Source organism: Equus przewalskii, chromosome 8, assembly GCF_037783145.1.
Source record: "Equus przewalskii isolate Varuska chromosome 8, EquPr2, whole genome shotgun sequence".
In the NCBI taxonomy this organism is placed as follows: Eukaryota; Metazoa; Chordata; class Mammalia; order Perissodactyla; family Equidae; genus Equus; species Equus przewalskii.
The window spans coordinates 33,447,874-33,466,867 of NC_091838.1; the positions used below are offsets into that span (position 1 = coordinate 33,447,874).

Here is an 18,994-nt window from a genome sequence, read left to right on the forward strand (position 1 = left end):
AAAGAAGCCATCTGGTTCTGGACTTTTGTTTCTGGGAACTTTTTGATTACTGTTTCAACCTCTTTACTGGTGATTGGTGTGTGAAGATTCTCTATTCTTCTTGATTCAGTTTTGGGTGGTTGTATGATTCTAAAAATTTATCTGTTTCTTCTAGGCTATCCAATTTGTTGGGGTATAGTAGTCCCTTAAAATTCTTTGTATTTCTGCAATATCCATTATAATTTCTCTTCTTTCATTTCTGATTTTATTTTTCTTCTCCCTTTTTTCTTACTGAGTCTAACTAATGGTTTATCAATTTTGTTTATATTTTCAAAGAACAAGATCTTAGTTTTATTATCTTTTCAATTGTCTTTCTAGTCTCTATTTCATTTATTTCCACTCTGATTTTTATCATTTATTTCCTTCTATTGACTTTGGGTTTTGTTACTACTTCTTTTACTTCCTTTACGGCAGTGTTAGATGGTTTATTTGAGATTTATTTTGTTTCTGAGGTAGGCCTGTATTGCTATAAACATCCCTATTAGTACCACTTTTTGCTGCATCCCCTAGATTTTGATATATTGTGCTTTCATTTGTCTCCAGGTATTTTTTGATTTCTCCATTGATGTCTTCGTTGATCCATCGGTTGTTCACTAACATGTTGTTTAATCTCCACAATATCTGTTACTTTACCAGCCCACTTCTTGTAGTCAATTTCTAGTTTCATGTCCTTATGGTTGGGAAAGATACTTGATATGATTTCAATCTTCCTTTTTTTTTAAAGATTGGCACCTGACCTAACATCTTTTGTCAATCTTTTTTTTCCTTTTTCTTCTCCCAAAATCCCTGCAGTACATACTTGTATTTCTAGTTGTAAGCCCTTCTAGTTGTGCTATGTGGGATGCCACTTCAGCATGGCTTGAGGAATGGTACCATGTCCACAACCAGGATCCAAACTAGTGAAACTCTTGGCCGCCAAAATGGAGCATGTGAACTTAACTGCTCAGCCACAGGGCTGGCTGCTGATTTCAATCTTCTTAAATTTATTGAAACTTTCTTTGTTTCCCAAAATATGGTCTATATTTGACAATGTTCCATGTGCACTTGAGAAGTATGTGTGTTCTGCTACTTTTGGATCCAATGTTCTTTATATACCTATTAAGTCCCTCTTGACTAGTGTTTCATTTAAGGCTGATGTTTCCTTGTTGGCTTTCTGTGTGGATGATTTATACGTTGATGTAAGTGGGGCATTAAAGTCCTGAACTATTATTGTGTTGCTGTTAATTTCTCTCTTTATATAGATCTGTTATTATTTTGTATACTTTGGTGTTCCTATGTTAGGTGCATGTATATTAATACATTTATGTCTTCTTTGTGGATTGTTCCCTTTGTCATCATATAATGTTCATCTTTGTTTCTTCCTATCTTTTTTGGCTCAAAGTCTATTTTGTCTGATATAAGTATGACTACATTCACTTTCTTTTGGTTGCCATTTTATTGGAGTATCATTTTCCATCCATTCACTCTGAGCCTATCTTTCTCTTTAGAGCTGAGATGAGTCTCCTGGAGGCAGCATATTGTTGGGTCTGTTTTTTAATCCATCCATTCACTCTGTGTCTTTTGATTGGAGAATTCAATCCTTTTAAATTTAGGGCAATTATTGATATATGAGGACTCCGTATTGCCGTTTTATCTATTGTTTTTTGGTTTCTCTCTATTTCCACTATTTCTTCTTCCTTATTTTTATGTCTGCCATTTCAATTTGGTGGTTTTCTGTGATGTGTTTTTCAGTTTCCTCTTCTTTTATGTTTTGTGACTCTGCTTTGAATTTTTGTTTTGTGATTGCCATAGGTTAGTATAAAAGATCTCATAGATGAGATAGCCCTTTTTCTTCTGATAGTACTTTTTCTTTGTTTGCCTATGCAGATTATGTCCTTTTCCTCTTCCTCTTCTATGTTATTGTTGTCACAAATTAACCTTTTTTTGTTTTGTGACTTTGTTACCAGATTTTAGTGGTTATAGTTATTTTTAATGTTTCTTTCACTTTAGCTTTTACATTATGAGTATGTGTTTTACCAACCTATTCTGATATAGAGTTGCAATATTCTGATTCTAACTGTGTATTTATCACCTTTCTTGAAGTTTTGTATAACTTTGCCTTTACATTTCAGATAGGAGAGCTCTTTTCAAATTTCTTATAAGGCAGATCTAGTGGCCATAAACTCCCTCAGCTTTGTGTGTGTGTGTGTGTGTGCCTGGAAAAGCCTTTATTTCGCCTTCATATTTGGAAGATAACTTTACTGGATACAGTATTCTTGGCTGACAGTCTTTCAATATTTTGAATATATCATTTTACCCTCTCCTGACCTATAAAATTTCTGCTGAGAAATCACTGGTAGTCTAATGAGGGGGCCATTGGAGGTTATTGTCTTTTTTCTCTGCCTGCCTTTAATATACTTTCTTTGTCATTGACTTTTGACAGTTTTAATATAATGTGCCTTGGAGAAGGTCTTTTTCCACTGAGATAAATAGGTGTTCTATTAACTTTATGTATTTGTATATCCAGGTCTTTCCTCAGGTTTGGGAAGTTCTCAGCTATTATTTCTTTGAATAAGCTCTTTGCTCTCTTGTTTCTCTCTTCTCCTTTTGGGATACCTTTTATCTTTATGCTGCTTTTCCTAATCAAGTCAGGTATTTCTCATAAAATTCTCCATTAAAAAAAGGTTAGTTCTCTCTCCTCTTTCACCTTGATTATTTCCAGATTTCTGTCTTTGAGCTCCCTAATTCTCTGTCATATCTTCTGCTTTCTACTTTATTCTTCATTTCTTTTGTTGAGTGCTTCAGTTCCAGAATTTCCGTTTAGTTCTTTCTTTAGAGTTTCAATCTATTTGGTGAATACTCCTTCTGTTCATTAATTTTATTCCTGAGCCTATTAAAATGTCTTTCTGAGTTTTCTTGTAGCTCATAGTGTTTCTTCAGGACAGAATTCTTTTGAATTCTCTGTCAGTTAGGTCACAATCTTCTGTGACTTCAAGTTTGGTTTCTGGAGAATTGTCATTTTGTGATATCTGTTACTGTAGTTTTTCACTGTGCTTGATAAGTTCTTCCTCTGCTGGCATATTTGTGGTAGCAAACACCTTTCTTATTTGGGAAAGGCTTCTTTTATATTGATTCTGAGCTGCTTCTTGTTGTATTTAAGGGCCTGTACTTTTCACTCTCCACTGGCTCTGGCAGAGGTGTAATCAGTGCCCTCCTTGTGCTGCTTGTGGCTCTGAGGTTGCTGATACCTTGCTGCTTATGGTGTTTCTGAAATTGCAGGCATTGATACCAAGGTCAACAGGCTAGAGAGTACCTCTGCTGTTTCCAGAATTGCCTGGGTTGCATGTTCCCATACTGCTGTGTTGGGGAGGGGTAGAGTGGGATGGGGAAAAAGGATCACCTCTGCAATGTCTGGGTTTTTTAGGTCTGAAGTTGCTGCTGCCACAGGTGGCAGGGCGGAGGGGTGGGGGTCGGTAAATGTTCCACATACCTTTGCAGCTGGGGTGGAGGAAAAGAGTTGTTTGCTCCACTATCACTGTTACTGGGCTGTCCATGGGCTGTGGCTGTGCTGACATATATGCCATCTGGGCTACTGCTCCCAGGTTTTCTGGAGACAGTTGTTTCACTGGTGTTATTGATACTGCTAAGTGGGCTGGGGCCACAGGTGACACTGCCACTGCCATGGAGGGGAGGGGTATCTGGGTCATGAGCACTGCCAAGGTTCCTGGAGCGTCTGGTCTCAGGCACTAGTGCGGTTCCTGGACCCTCAGGTCAGGGGCACCATCACTACTGCTGGGAGCCCAAGGTCTTGTATGCAGCATTGCTGCTGGGTGGGCTGGTGTCAAAGGTGCTGCTGCTGGGTTGGAGTGAGGCTGAGTTTTAGACACCACTGTGGTCCCTGTAACCTCAGGTCCTGGAGGCCACCTGTCCTTGCTGGGGAAGGGGAAGAGGCAGAGTTGTGAGTTACCACTGTGGTTCCTAGAACCTCAGGTCACAGGTACCATCACCACTGCCAGGAGTACTGGGGTCTTGGATGCAGCACTTGCCGCTGGAAGGGCTGGGTCAAAGGCACTGCCACTGGAAGGAGTGGGAGTCTGCTGAGTTGCAGGCAGCATTGTGGCTCCTGGAGCAGTTGGTCATGGGTGTTGCAGCAATTCCTGGCACCTCTGGGAGTGTGGGCTGCCTGGCTCCCTGGGGCTTCTGTTTGCAGGTGCTACCACAGTTCCTGGGGCTTCTGGTTGCAGATGAAGCCTCAGTTCCTAGATCCCCCAGTCTCAGGAGCTGCAGTCATTGCTCCCTTGGTTCTACCACCCCAACAAGGTCCAGTCCACCCACCTTCAGATGTATAGATGTATGGATCTTTAAGGCATTCTAGTGTGCTTTGCAAAGCGTCCTTTGTTAATCTGTGGATGTCCTATTGGTTGTAACTTAGAGGGAAGAGACAAAGGGAACATATCACTCTGCCATGATGCTTATGTCACCTCTTCTTAGCAAATTTGAAGTATCTAATACAGTGCTATTGACTATAATCACTATGTTGTGCATTAGAGCTCCATAACAATTCATCTTAAGGCTGCACATTTAAAGTTTGCTCATCCTCCAGCCCCTGGTAAACACCATTCTACTCTCTGTTTCTACAAGTTTGGCTTTTATAAATTCACATTTTAGTGATATCGTACAGTGTTTGTCTTTCTCTGTCTGGCTTATCTCACTTGGCATAGTGCCCACAAGATCCATCCATGTTGTTGCAAATGACAAGATTTCCTTCCTTCTCATGGCTGAATGATATTCCATTGTATATGTCTTCCCCTCTCTCTATATACACACACATACTACATCTTCTTTATCAATTAGTCTGCTGATGGACACATATGCTGTTTCCTATCTTCGTCATTGTAAATAATATTGCAATAAACATGGGAGGTCAGGTATCTCTTGGATATGCCATTTTCATTTACTTTGGATATAGACCTAGAAGGAGGTTTACTGGACTACAGTGTAGCTATAGTTTTAGGTGTGTTTTTTTTTTTTTTTTTTTTGCTGAGGAAGATTTGCACTGAGCTCACATCTGTGCCAGTCTTCCTCTATTTTTTGTATATGGGTTGCTGTAACAGCATGGTCACTGATGAGTGGTGTAGGTCTGCACCTGGGAGCCAAACTTGGGCAGTTGAAGTGGAACATGCTAAATTTAAATACTAGGCCATGGGGCCACCCCATAATTTTAATTTTTGAAGAACCTCTATACTGTTTTCCATAGTGCTTGTACAAATTTACATTCCCTCTAACCTTTTACAAGGGTTTTCTTTACTCCATATCCTCAGTAATACTTATCTCTTGTCTCCTTGATGATAGTCATTCTAACAGATGTGAAGTGATAGCTCATTGTGATTTTGATTTGATGTTTCTTTGATGATAAGTGATGTTGAGCATCTTTTATGTACCTGTTAGCCATTTAGATGTCTTCTTTGGGAAAACGTCTATTCACTTTTCCTCCTATTATTGATTTCTAGTTTCATATTACTGTGACCAGAAAAGATACTTAGTATGATTTCAATCTTCTTAAATTGGCTATGGCTTGTTTTCTGGCCTATCATATCATCTATTCTGGAGGATTTTCTGTGTGCCCATGAGAAGAATATCTATTCTGTTTCTGCTGGATGAAATGTTCTATAAATGTCTGTTAGGTCCATTTGTTCTAAATTATGATTTAAATCCAATGCTTCCTTGTTGATTTTCTACCTTGATCTATCCGCTGCTGAAAGTGGAGTACTGAAGTCCTCTACTTCATTATTATTCATATTATTCATATTATTACGTTGTCATATATTTTTCCCTTCAGATCTTTTAGTATTTGCTTGATACATTTATGTACTCCCATATATGTTTAGGATATATTTTCTTGATGAATTGACCCTTTTATCTTATATAATGACCTTCTTTGTCTCTTGTTATTGTTTTCGAATTAAAGTCTATTTTGTCTGATATAAGTGTAGCTACTCGATATTCTTCTGGTTTCCACTTGCATGGAGAATCTTTTTTTATCCCTTCACTTTGCATTTATGTGTGTGCTTAAAGGTGAGGTGAGTCTGTTGTAGGCGACATATTGTTGTGTTAGGTCTTCTTTTCTGATTCCATCTATTCAGTCACTCTGTGCCTTTGATTGGTGAATTTGATTTATTTACAGTTGCAATAATTTTTTCTTTTTTTTTTAAAGATTGGCACCTGAGCTAACAACTGTGGCCAATCCTTCTTTTTTTTTTTTCCTGCTTTATCTCCCTAAATCCCCCTTGGTACGTACTTGTATATCTTAGCTGCAGGTCCTTCTAGTTGTGGCATATGGGATGCCGCCTCAACGTGGCCTGATGAGTGGTGCCATGTCTGCGCCCAGGATCCGAAGCAGTGAAACCCTGGGCCACCGCAGTGGAGTGCATGAACTTAACCAATCGACCATGGGGCCGGACCCTGAAGCCATCTTATTAATTGCTTTCTGGCTGTTTTGTAGTTTATTATTTTTTTCCTCTTTCTCCCTACCTTTGTGAATTGGTGATTTGTCTTTATGATATACTCATATTTTGCTTTCTGTGTCTTTTGTGCATCACTGTATGTTTTTGTTTTGTGTTTACCATCAGGCTTACATAATATACCTTATAGATAAAACAATCTGATTTAAGCTGATAACAACTTAACTTCAATCACATACCAAAGCTTCACCCTTTTACTCTCTCCTTTTATATTTTTGATGTCACAGTTTACCTCTTTTTGTATTGTATATTCTTTTACAAATTATAGTAGCTATAGTTATTTTTAAATTCTTTTGCTTTAAGCTTTATAGTCAAGAAGTTAACACATCATCCTATTTCAGAAAGAGTTTTCTAAATCTGACTCCATATTTACCTCTACTAGTGTGTTGTATTTTTTGTATATTTTCATGTGACTTTACCATTTTTTTTATTTTAACTTGAAGAACTCCTTTCAGCATATCTTGCAAGACAGGTCTGGTGGTGATAAACTCCATCATCTTTTTATTTGTCTGGGAAAGTCTTGATTTCTCTTTCATGTCTGAAGGATAACTTTTCCAGATCAAGTATTTTTGGTTGGCAATTTTGTCTTTTGACACTTTCAATATGTAATTCCACTCTCTCCTGCCCTTTAGCATTCTGCTGAGAAAGCAGATGATATCCTCACTGTGGTTCTGTTGTAGGTTATAATCTTTTATCCTCATTCTACTTTCAAGATTCTCTCTTTGTATTAGGTTTTTGACAGTTTCATTATAACATGTCTTGGAGAAGGTCATTTTGCATTGAGATAATGGGATGAGTTATTAGCTTCTTAAACTTGGATAGCCAAGTCTCTCCCCAGGTTTGGGGAATTCTCATGTATTATTTTTTAATAAACTTTCACCCTTTTCTCTCTTTCTTCTTTTTCTGGAACTCAAGTTATTCTAATATTTGTACATTTGATGGTGTCCCACAGCTCACATAGGCTTTCTTTGCTCTTTTTCATCCTTTTTTTCTTTGTCCTCATTTGAGTGGATTATTTCAAAGCCAGGTCTTTATCTTACTTATTTTCTCTATTGTTTGTTTTATTCTGCTATAGATGTTCTCTATTGCATTTTTAAATTCATTCATTGAATTTTTCAGCTCCAGAATTTCTTTTTGGTTCTTTTTTATGATTTCTCTTTCTTTGTTAATTTTTCCAATTTGTTAATGTATTGTGTTCCTGATTTATTTGAATTGTCTGTGTTTTGTTATACCTTGTTGTGTTTCCTCATAACAGGTGTTTGAATTCTTTATCACCTAAATAGCAAAAGTTTGTGTGTTTGAGTTCACCTGCTGAAGGATTATTGTTATTTTTTGTGATGACATATTTCCTTGATTCTTCATCTTCTTTGGAGTCTTACATTGGTGTTTTTGCATTTGAAGTAGCAGACACTTTCTTAGATCTTTATTAGTTGTCTTCAGGTGAAAGATATTTTTTGGTGGTCCTGCTTATATCTGGGATTTTCTCCAACCTTGTATGGATAAACCTGCTTCATGTGTCTTACTCCCTCTTGTGGCTGAATTCTTAAGCTTGTATGCCTTCTCTGGATTTTATAATTCATCAGTTTGGCTGCTGGAAACCTTGCTTTTGTTTTCCAGAAAGTGGCAATACAGCTAAAGTTTGTGGTTTCTCCTGTTGATGAAAATAATCCATAACCAATCTATAAATGAAAATTTGGGAGAGTTTATTCTGAGCTAAAATCTGAGGACCATGGCCCGACGCCTTTCTTCCTGAAGGAAGAAAGGGCACCAAAGAAATGAGGTATACAGAGTGGTTATATACCCTCAAACAGGATGTTTCACAACTGATTGTAATGTCCCTCCCACAATAGTCACAAGATTGCCCTGTCGGCACAGTGCTCGATGGACACAGCAGGTAGGGGGTCTGCTATCTTGGCGGGCACAGCAGGAAGCAAGTCTGTTGTCTTGAGCTGAGTGGTCACAGGTGAGCACAGCAATCAGTTCCTAGCCTAAGGAAAGATACTTAATCCTTAAGGAAATGCCAAAATTGGGAGGGGAGGGCAGTTACACCTTTATCTCAAGGGCCTTTGTTATTGCCATAGGGAATGTGTAAAGCAGATATACAATGCATACTCAATGGCCACGGGGTCAGGTCCTTTTGGAAAAACAAGGTCAAGCCAAATTAGGTTTACACCAAATGGCTTCCTCATATACTCCAATATATCCTATTGCTTGCCAATTTTATTTGTCACTCCCTTGCCCACAGACCCTGGCCTGATTTTCTGAGCACATTCCCTGTTTGCTGGAGATTGCTCTTGCTGTTGTACTCATGACGATGCACAAGAAGCCCCCTACAGAGTGAGGGGAGTTGTGGGTTTGGCACTTGGGGTATTTGGGGTTGCCTTTGTGCCAGGTGGGCAGATTCTCAGGTGAAGTTCTCCCATTGGTTCATGGGTAGGTTTCCTGCTAGAGTCCTGAACACAGTCTGCAGGAACCATGTCCCTTTAATGCTCTTTGATAATGTTCTCTGTTTCTTTCCTGATCTCCTCCGTCTCTCCAGTCATGGAGTACCTGTGTCAATACTCTGGTTGCTGCTAGACAGAAACACGTTTCTCTAACATCATCCCATATGGCTGGGGAAGGCAAGTCCTCACTTACCACTCTCCCTTTCCTTATTGGCAGAGGTTGCTGCAGGCTAATTCATCCCCACACTGTACCCTCCCTCTTACCCTCTCCAATGCATCAAACTCATATATATACATATGTATATTTGCTCCAGTAGAGTGCCGGAATCTCTCCTTGAGAAGACTAGACTTCTACAAAGTCTCTCATTTATGGGTGTCTACTCAAGTTAGCACTCTCCAGTTTTTCCCTGACTGTGGCTGACAGGGGTTAATACCAGTTTGCTGCCTTCTGCTGGTTCCACACCCATACCAAGGTTTGTCTGCCTACTACCCAATGCACAGGTGGGCAAGACTCCTCCCGTCTCTAGGCATGTGGTGCTGGATCCCACAACTGCCACAGAGGCACTTTTGTTTATGGATGGATACCAATTTTTAGTTGTAAAAAGGAGAGGTGAAATGATGCTAATATCTTAGTCCTTTGTACACAAAAATAGCTTAAAATAGGTATTTATATGGCCTAAAATAATTTTAATATTATTTTGTATGTCATATTTATCTCATTAAATTAAAATTTATTTGGGGGATATTTGTCTAGATGATCTTGTCCCTTACTTATCCTCTAACTTTTGATTTATTGATAAATGTTCACCTTAATTTGAAGGCCAAACTCATAAAATACCGAATTCCCTAGCACTGACGAGCACATAGTGGCAATGAGTACAAATGTATAGGATAACATTATCAATTAGAGTTTTAAAAGCCTCCTTAGTTTAGTGCAAACACTTAGCAAGATTAAAATTAATAATAAATAAATAAAATTGTAATCAACAGATGTAATTGGTATCATGACATTTATTAAAAAGACTTTAGGGGACTTATAGAAAGCAATGACTTGTTATTAACATATAGTTTGTACATTATAATTATTATAATCACAATAACAATTATTATTTAAAGTGGAAAATGATGTAGTACATGAATAATAGCAAAACAGAGAGAAAGAGATCACTGTTGTGTAGGAGTAATTAGGAAAAGCTTAAAATAAGCATGGCTAGAATCAGATATGGAAAATCAAGAATTCTAAATTGAATTATAATAACTAATATTTAATGAGCACTTCCTAAATGCTTTTCATATCATAACTGATTACATTATCATAATAGTCATATGAGATAAGTAATATTTTATTCCCATTCTAGGGATGAAGAAACTTAAGTGGTAAAGTGCGTAGGATCCAGTCTGTCGGTTTCCCAAATATTTGCGGTCCCACCTTCTCCCTATAAGCTACAGACTCCTGTCAAGAACAGCCTCTATGACATCATGCAGCTTTCCTGTCTTGGAAAAGGTAAGTAACTGGTTATTTTGTTAGTTTTATAATATGTGTGATTGCTAGAGGCAAGGAGATCCTTTCTTCTTTTTTTGCTAGGGAAGATTCTCCCTGAGCTAACATCTGTTGCCAATCTTTGTCTTTTTCTTTTCCTCCCCAAAGCCCCAGTACATAGTAGTATATTCTAGTTTAAGTCCCTCTAGTTCTTCTATATTAGCCACCACCACAGCATGGCTACTAATAGATGAGTGCTGTGGTTCCATGCCTGGGAACTGAACCCAGGCCACCAAAGTGGAGCACGCCAAACTTTAACTGCTTGGCCATCAGGGCTGGCTCAAGAAGATCTTTTAAAAAGCTAATTGAGGGGGGGGCTGGCCCCGTGGCCGAGTGGTTAAGTTCGCGCGCTCCGCTGCAGGCGGCCCAGTGTTTCGTCGGTTCGAATCCTGGGCGCGGACATGGCACTGCTCGTCAGACCACACTGAGGCAGCGTCCCACATGCCACAACTAGAGGAACCCACAACGAAGAATACACAACTATGTACCAGGGGGCTTTGGGGAGAAAAAGGAAAAAATAAAATCTTAAAAAAAAAAAAAAAAAAGCTAATTGAGGGGTAGGGGGCAGCCCAGTGTTGTAGTGGTTAAGTTTATGTAGTCTGCTTCAATGGCCTGGGCTTTGCAGGTTCAGAACCCTGGGCCTGTGCCTACACACCGTTCATCAAGCCATACTGTGGCGGCATCCCACATACAAAATAGAGGAAGACTGATAGAGATGTTAGCTCAGCAACAATCTTCCTCAGGCAAAAAGAGGAAGATTGGCAACAGATGTTAGCTCAAGGCCAATTTTCCTCACACACATACACATACACAAAAGCTAATTGGTCATGGAGGGTAATGGATACAGATTTTTTCTATGTTACCCAAGGACAAGGGACATCATATTTTTAGTTTAATTAAATTTGGCTTTATCTCCATCCACCAGGTTAACATGAAATCTCAGGCTTACCCCACCAAACCCTCCATTGAGGGTTCATTCAGAAAGGGTTTAAATAAGGAGCAGACATTAACTGTGCCATATACACTGGGACAAGGAAGCTCAAAATTCTAAACTAAAGATTTGGTTATTTGGAAGAAAAACATTTTCTATTTCCTTTCATCTGTTACTGCATAGAAAACAAGAAAGGATCAGTATCTGAACAAATTATTTTGCTCTGCAAGTTTAAGTTGTTAAGGGACTGGATAAAAGTAGGATGAAAAAACTGAAGAAGGAAAGGGACATGAGGAATGCTAAAATACAGGATGAATTTTGAAGATTGGTTGTATGTCAAAGACATCTCCCTCCTCCTCCCCTTCCTCCTTCTTCCTTTTTTGTTTTCCTTCCTTTCTTTCTTCTTTCCTTCCTTCCTTCTCTCCTTCTTTCCTTCCTTCCAACATTACTGATTAATATCTTCCTTGTGCCCAGCACTGGGTCTATAGTGGAGAGAAAACAAAACAAGATCCTTGCTATCAAGTGCTTATATGCCTATCATTGGTACAAAGACAGTAAACAAGTTAAAAAACAAATGAAGAAGTTAGAGCAGATTACGTGCACAGCTATGAATGAAGTAGTAGTATGATGAGATAAGGACTAACTGGTGTGTGGTATGGGTGGCGTGGGGAAGTTCACTAGGGAAAGTGGACAGGAAAGACTTTCTGAGGAAGAGCTATTTGAGACCCAGATAAAGCCATAGTGACAAGGTATCCAAGCAGAAGAAAGAGTACTGGTAAGAGTCCTGTGGTTGGAAGGAGCTGGTGTGTGTGGAATGTGGATAAAGAAAATGGCTTGTTGAATACAGTGAAGGAAGGAGAAAGAGAGAAGAAATGAGTTCAGAGAGGAAAGAAAGGGCCAGATCAGGTGGAAGATCCTGACAATGGTTAGGAGTTCTCTTTTACATATGCTTCATTTGAGTTGTCTATTAAATACCCATGTAGAAATATCTATTATAGAGTGGGTGAGTGAGTTACTAAATCAAAGTAGGGCCAGCTTGAGTTTAGATGCCTAGGGCACTTGTACAGCCATAAATCGAGGCTTACTCAGTTAGCATCTCTGGCCTGGGTGTGTGCAATTTAACAAGTTTCCCAGGTGATTCTTATTAAAGTTTGGGACCTGTAATAGACTGAATGTTTGTGTCCCCCTCAAATTCATATGTTGAAATCCTAATCTCCAAGGTGATGGTATTAGGAGGTGGACCTTTGGGAGGTGATTAGGTGATGAGAGTGGAGCCCTCATGAATGGGATTAGTGACCTTATAATAGGAATGCCTGAGAAGAGATATGGAAAGGTTACTTCCTCTCCCTTTGTTCTCTGTCATGTGAGGATAGGACAAGAAGACAGCCACCTGTAAACCAGGAAGAGGGGTCCCACCAAGAACCTGACTGTACTGGCACCTTGATCTCAGACTTCCGGCCTCTGGAACTCTGAGAAATAAATGTTTGTTATTTAAGCCACCCAGCCTATGGTAATTTGTTATAGCAGCCCAAATTGACTAAAACAGGATCTGTGGCTTTAGAGATTATAGTCCATGGCATGGAAGGAGTTGAAGTCCTCTGAAGAGAGAATGACTAGGAAGAAAACAAATCGGAGACGCCAAGTGTCCTACTTGGGGAAGCATGTGGTGTGGCACTATAGGAGACAGGAAGTGAGGCCAGGAGAAAAAAGCAACACAGGACCCAGAGGAGAGCCCCTCAGAATAAAAGGCATAGTCAGCAGGGGTAAGTAGAGCCAGGAGTCCTGGGTGATGGGAACAATAGGACTGCACTGTACTTGATGTCTATAGTATTTAAGAGAGAACAGATAGTGTATCCTTCAGAGACTATGGATGTAGAAATAGCATTAAAGACATGTTGTCAGTACTCTGTGAATATTACACTCATTGAAAGTAACTACATCACTATTTCATATTTTGGCAACCTTCTTAAAATTAAGATTTCTCTTTAAAATATGAATCATTTGATAATGAACACTTTAATTTCTATTATTACTTATGAAAAATTTTGTTATTTATATGCTGATCTGATGTGTATTAAATTACACAAGTTACGTGGTATAAATGGGCTAATTAACAATAAAATTATAAATATAATTTTTCTGAGTTTTTTATTGGCTTTATAAAAAAGGCACAAATTAGACTGGGTATTTTGGGGTTTTTTACTAAAGACAAAAAATTTATGTTATGAAAGATAATTTTTACACTGTACTAAGATATCTATTCACTATAAATGGACTATTTCAGGCTTACGTACTCTATTTCTGATCATCTACTTCATGGTCTAAACTCAAGAGAGCCACAATGATGGGATGAAGGATGACGAACATGCTCATGATAAATTGTCTTTGATCTAATTATATAGGTGAGTGCATATGTATATATATATAAATGTGTATGTATATATGTGTGTTATATATATGTGTATACATACATATACAGTTATATATATATACACACATATCTACACACACATATATATATACATTTTTAACATTAGAGGAGATTTGCAGATTTGTGGTTGTGAAGGAGGTTTCATACTGACTGTTAAGTATGAAATGGAAATTTTCTGTGCCTATCCCAAAATATGTAGATGATGGATGAAAACATCTGCCTGGGCCAAGAAATAGATCAGTATAGCTTTATATGCAAGTGACTACAAGAACTGTCTCTTGTTATAAATTTACGTAAAGACATATGCTTTTACAAACTATTCTTGAATCTTAATCATTGACTACAATTGTCATGAGTCAATATTTAAATCCTCCTCTACCATAAAGTGATTCAAGGACATGTGACTTGATTTGGCCAATGAAAATGAAAGACATTGAGAGACTAAACATAAAAACGGATAAAGGCTGTACTATATATTACAAAAGAACTCTAACCCACAACCTCTGCTGTAGCCAGTCCAGGAAGGTCAACCACAACCTCTGCAGCAATAGGCCCAGATAGTCAGGGCTTGATTCATAACTGCTGGCTTCCCTATTTTTCCACTTCTTTCCACTTAGAATGAACCAGAAAAAGACCCATCACATGGGATGCCCTCTTCTAGTTAGTCACCTCCAACTTCCCCTTGCCAACAGCCTCCAATCAGGGCACCCCTAAACCTTCCCTTTTTTCCACTATAAAGCTTCTCCACACCTCTCCCTGCCTTTGAGTCTCTATTAAAATGCAAGTAACAATGGTTGACTCTTTCTGTAGCAAATTCTGAATAAACAGCCTTTGCTTTTCTCGTTTGGGTTGTCTTTATTTCACACCTTGGACAAGTCACTTAGCCCTATTTTCCTTGTCTGTAAAATGGTATATAGATGATCTCACAAGGTTGTGAAAATTGATTGATATTGAGTGTTAAGGTGCTCTGAATTTATTTGATGACCGTAATGGCAAACTGTGGAAGTCAGTGCCTTGTTCACCAATATCCTAGTATTCCGGTACTTCCCCACCCATTTGCAGTTAGACATGGGTGGGCATAAAATTTAGGAGTGATTGCATAATTTGATAAACTCCATTTCTCTCTTCCAAGGTGAATGGTAGTGTTTCAGATGGTGGAAGTTTTGTCAGCCATATGTGCAGCTTGAATGAGACACATACTCTTGATTTTTTAAACCACTAAGATTTTCTTTCCTTTTTTTTTTGAGGAAGATGAGCCCTGAGCTAACTACTGCCAGTCCTCCTCTTTTTGCTGATGAAGACTGGCCCTAAGCTAACATCCGTGCCCATCTTCCTCTACTTTATATGTGGGAGACCTGCCACAGCATGGTGTGCCATGCCATGCTGCATCTGCATCCGGGATCCGAACTGGCGAACCTGTGCTGCAGAGAAGCAGAACGTGCAAACTTAACCGCTGTGCCACCGGGCCGGCCCCATAAACCACTAAGATTTTCTAATTGGTTATTGCTTCAGCAAATCCAAGACTGTCTTGATGATGCATTGACAATGAATGAATATACAATGATCCAGTAAGAACCATAGAGTTTAAAAAATGTGCTGTCTTGTATACAGAAAATAGGGTTACTTAGACTAATAAAATTAATTTAATTTCAGAATATTTTTCATATTGGGGTTAAGCTTATTCTGATTTCTATTTATTGACTGGTTCCCATAAGCCCACCTTAAAGTTGCCAGTCAAATAACTGTGATTTGGATCCAGCCTCTGGCCATGAAACAGTGTAAGATATTTAGACTGAATAGCTCAATTCAGAGTCCTCAGAGCACTTTATTGTGTTTGAATATGTTTATGGCAAATTATAATGTTCTGAGTTTTTATAGCCCACCGTTCCAGATGTTTGTCTGTTTCTTTAAACTTTCTTTCTTCTTCTTCTTCCTCTTCTTCTTCTGCTGCTGCTGCTGCTTTTTTTTTAGCAGAGCCTAAAAGGGACTGAGAATCATAGTGAAGAGAGAGGAGAGAAAACCTAGTTAAGCTGTCTTAAAATATATACAGATAGGAGTATAGTAGGTCCCAACATACTTAAACTTAGGTTTACATATGCATGGATATTCCAGAATATTTTTGGGGCAGACACACAAAAATTCCTATCCAATAAGAGACTGGGGCCAGGGAGAGAGGGGCTCAGCATGACTACTGGTATTAGAGTTGTGCCATAACTCTGTGGGTGCTGCAAGGGAAAGGTACTGTAAGAAAATAATGTAACAGCTTCTTTATTAAGGTACAAACAGCACTGTTTAGATACACTGTACAGCAGGGAAAAGAACAAGACATCCTTCTGAAATTCCCCAGAGACTACTGAAGTGATTGTTCATTGAAAATGAGAATCCAGGCTGCCTGATAAGCAGAATGTCAAGGATATCTGACAGATATCATAGAGCTTGGAAACAGAAATGATCAGAGAGGCAAGAATGCCCAGGAACAGTGCCACTACTAGGAATCACTGGCAAGTAGTGGAAGCGGCTGCTCTGCACCACTTGGGAGTCTTGGGGAATTAGAGCCCAAGTCCAAGAAGCGTCAGGTAGTCCTGGGGAGGTTTGATCTTTATATTCTGGTGTTGCTGTAAAGTGAGATGAACTTTTTTGGAGTCTTGCGTGCATGTTGAGTGGGATTTGAGTTATGCGAAATAGGAATACAATTATATCCACAAATGTGTGAGGCTAAGAGAAATGTCATATATGGGCCTATGTATTTGCATTTATAAACTCATACACATATAGAATTACAACTAGTGTTAAGGTTAGAAATGCTGACAGAGAGGTGGCTGTCTATAGATTAGGAAGTGAGAAATACTAAGGTATTGTTGTTCCAAAAAGTTCAAATTTTCTGTATAAATGAACAAAATTTGAGGTACAAATGCTAATCAGTCAACTAGCTACCATACAATTTGTGTATATTATCATAAAACCAAAATCATGTTTCAATGATTTATAAAATATAAGAAGCTAAATGTCCACAGAAGAAATCCAATGGACAGAGCAACTATGTCCAACAGATCAAACTATATTTTTGCAGTCTCATACCCTATGACTCTGATTACAATTTATATTAAATCAACTATCAAGGCCAATAATAACTCAGAGCTAAATTGTTTAATGATTACATAAAAAGATCCTTTTTCATTTTGTGATTTCAATGCAATTGGAGTTGTCATTGCAGACTTGTGAAGTTAGTTTGCTACTTTTACCACTGAAAGCTAGAGCTGAAGAAGAGTACACTTACTGAGAAAATGCCATTGTGAATTGGTGAGATTAAATTCAAGCAGTACACAATTGATGAAGCAACACTGAGGAAATGTGCTTAGGATAAGCAGTATATTAAAATGAGGATGCTATTGATTCATTACTCTAACAAGCATATTATATCTTTAGAGGCAGCAGCTTTATTATGAGATACGTAATATTTTGACACTTCCTATAATATTATGTTTACTCTTCTTTCACCTGTATGGTATTGACCACCTTCTCCAATGCTTTGAATCCAGTACTTACAAGAGAATTTGGGGTTTATTTAAAGAATAAATCTAAAGGAAAACAAAATAACGATGTTTCATTGGTATATTTTGACAAGGACATTTGACACTTATTAAATTGATGTGTAAAGATAGCTAAAAGGGATAAATAAGACTCAAATTATATTGGCTCAAGGAAATAAAATATGTACAAACTAGCATTTATAGTTTTAGATAGCCTTATCATATATTTTATAATAATTATTAAAATTTTATTTTATTAAATATTATATTTTTAAGTATAATATAATTATTAAAATAATTTATAAAATGTTGACTTTTGGGGCTGGCCCCATGGCCGAGTGGTTAAGTTCGCGCGCTCCGCTGCAGGCGGCCCAGTGTTTCGTTGGTTCGAATCCTGGGCGTGGACATGGCACTGCTCATCAAACCACGCTGAGGCAGCGTCCCACATGCCACAACTAGAAGGACCCACAACGAAGAATATACAACTATGTACTGGGGGGCTTTGGGGAGAAAAAGGAAAAAAATAAAATCTTTAAAAAAAAAAAAAATGTTGACTTTTAACCACACTGCCCATCTGTTGGTTGTCATATTGTGGTGGCTGCATGTTGCTGTGATGCTGAAAGCTGTGCCACTGATATTTCAAATACCAGCAGTATCACCCATGATGGACAGGTTTCAGAGGAGCTTCCAGACTAAGACAGAGTAGGAAGAAGAACCTGGCTACCCCCTCTGAAAAAAAATTGGCCATGGAAACCCTATGAATAGCAGCAGAGCATTGTCTGATATAGCGGTGGAAGATGAGAGGATGGCACAAAAAACAAGGCGGGGTTCCACTCTGCTGTACACAGGATATCTAGGATTCATAATTGACTTAATGGCACTAACAACAAGACTTTTAATATCTACTCAAAAATTTCAAAGAATTTCCTATGAATAAGAAATGTCTTGCAAGTCAAGGAATTAAAAGTATTATATTTAGAATGATTTAAAAGAAAGTTTGGTCAATGTTAAAGATATTCAATATACAAGTTACTTATCATTTTAACCACTTATATTTATCTATATCATGACTTTGGTGACATTTTGATTTCTGCTTTTTGAGAAAAATGTCTGGTTCTAAGGTCCATAGAGCAAGAATGTAAGGCTTTTCCAAACACTGAAATTAATGAGGAAGGTCACTATGCAGTCTATAATTAATTACTACATGCATTTTTAAATGCAACAATTTATTGGATTAGCTTTCAGGAATCCAAGGAAGTAATTCTATACCCCACAAGAAAACAAAGTGTAAAATACTGATTTTGATAGCGCAATTACAATTTTATAGCTTTGTCATTTTTCCACAAATTTTCTCAAATTGATATTTCATTACTTGAATAGTAATCAGCAATTTATTTTCAAGTATTTTTTTAAAGGATGTCTTTAACCTTACAGCACAGTGAAGAGAAAGATACCTCACAAAAGAAAAGAGGAATGTGTTATTCCCTTCAAATATACATTATGCCATTTATAATTGATGGCTTCAGTTGCTGTTGTATACACTAGTATAGAGCCAGATAAATAAAGACAAGCATTGCTG

General features: G+C 38.1%; 1 long non-coding RNA gene across 2 annotated transcripts in view; it reads left to right on the forward strand.

Moving 5' to 3' along the window:
- Positions 1 to 17,479, forward strand: part of LOC139085065 (uncharacterized) — a 113,118-nt gene extending 95,639 nt beyond the window's left edge. For both annotated transcript variants that reach the window (XR_011543071.1, XR_011543070.1), the window contains 3 exons: positions 10,342 to 10,487; positions 13,739 to 13,856; positions 15,133 to 17,479. This is a non-coding gene — a long non-coding RNA (uncharacterized lncRNA). The remainder of the gene's footprint in view (positions 1 to 10,341; positions 10,488 to 13,738; positions 13,857 to 15,132) is intronic.
- The last annotated feature ends 1,515 nt before the right edge of the window (positions 17,480 to 18,994 follow it).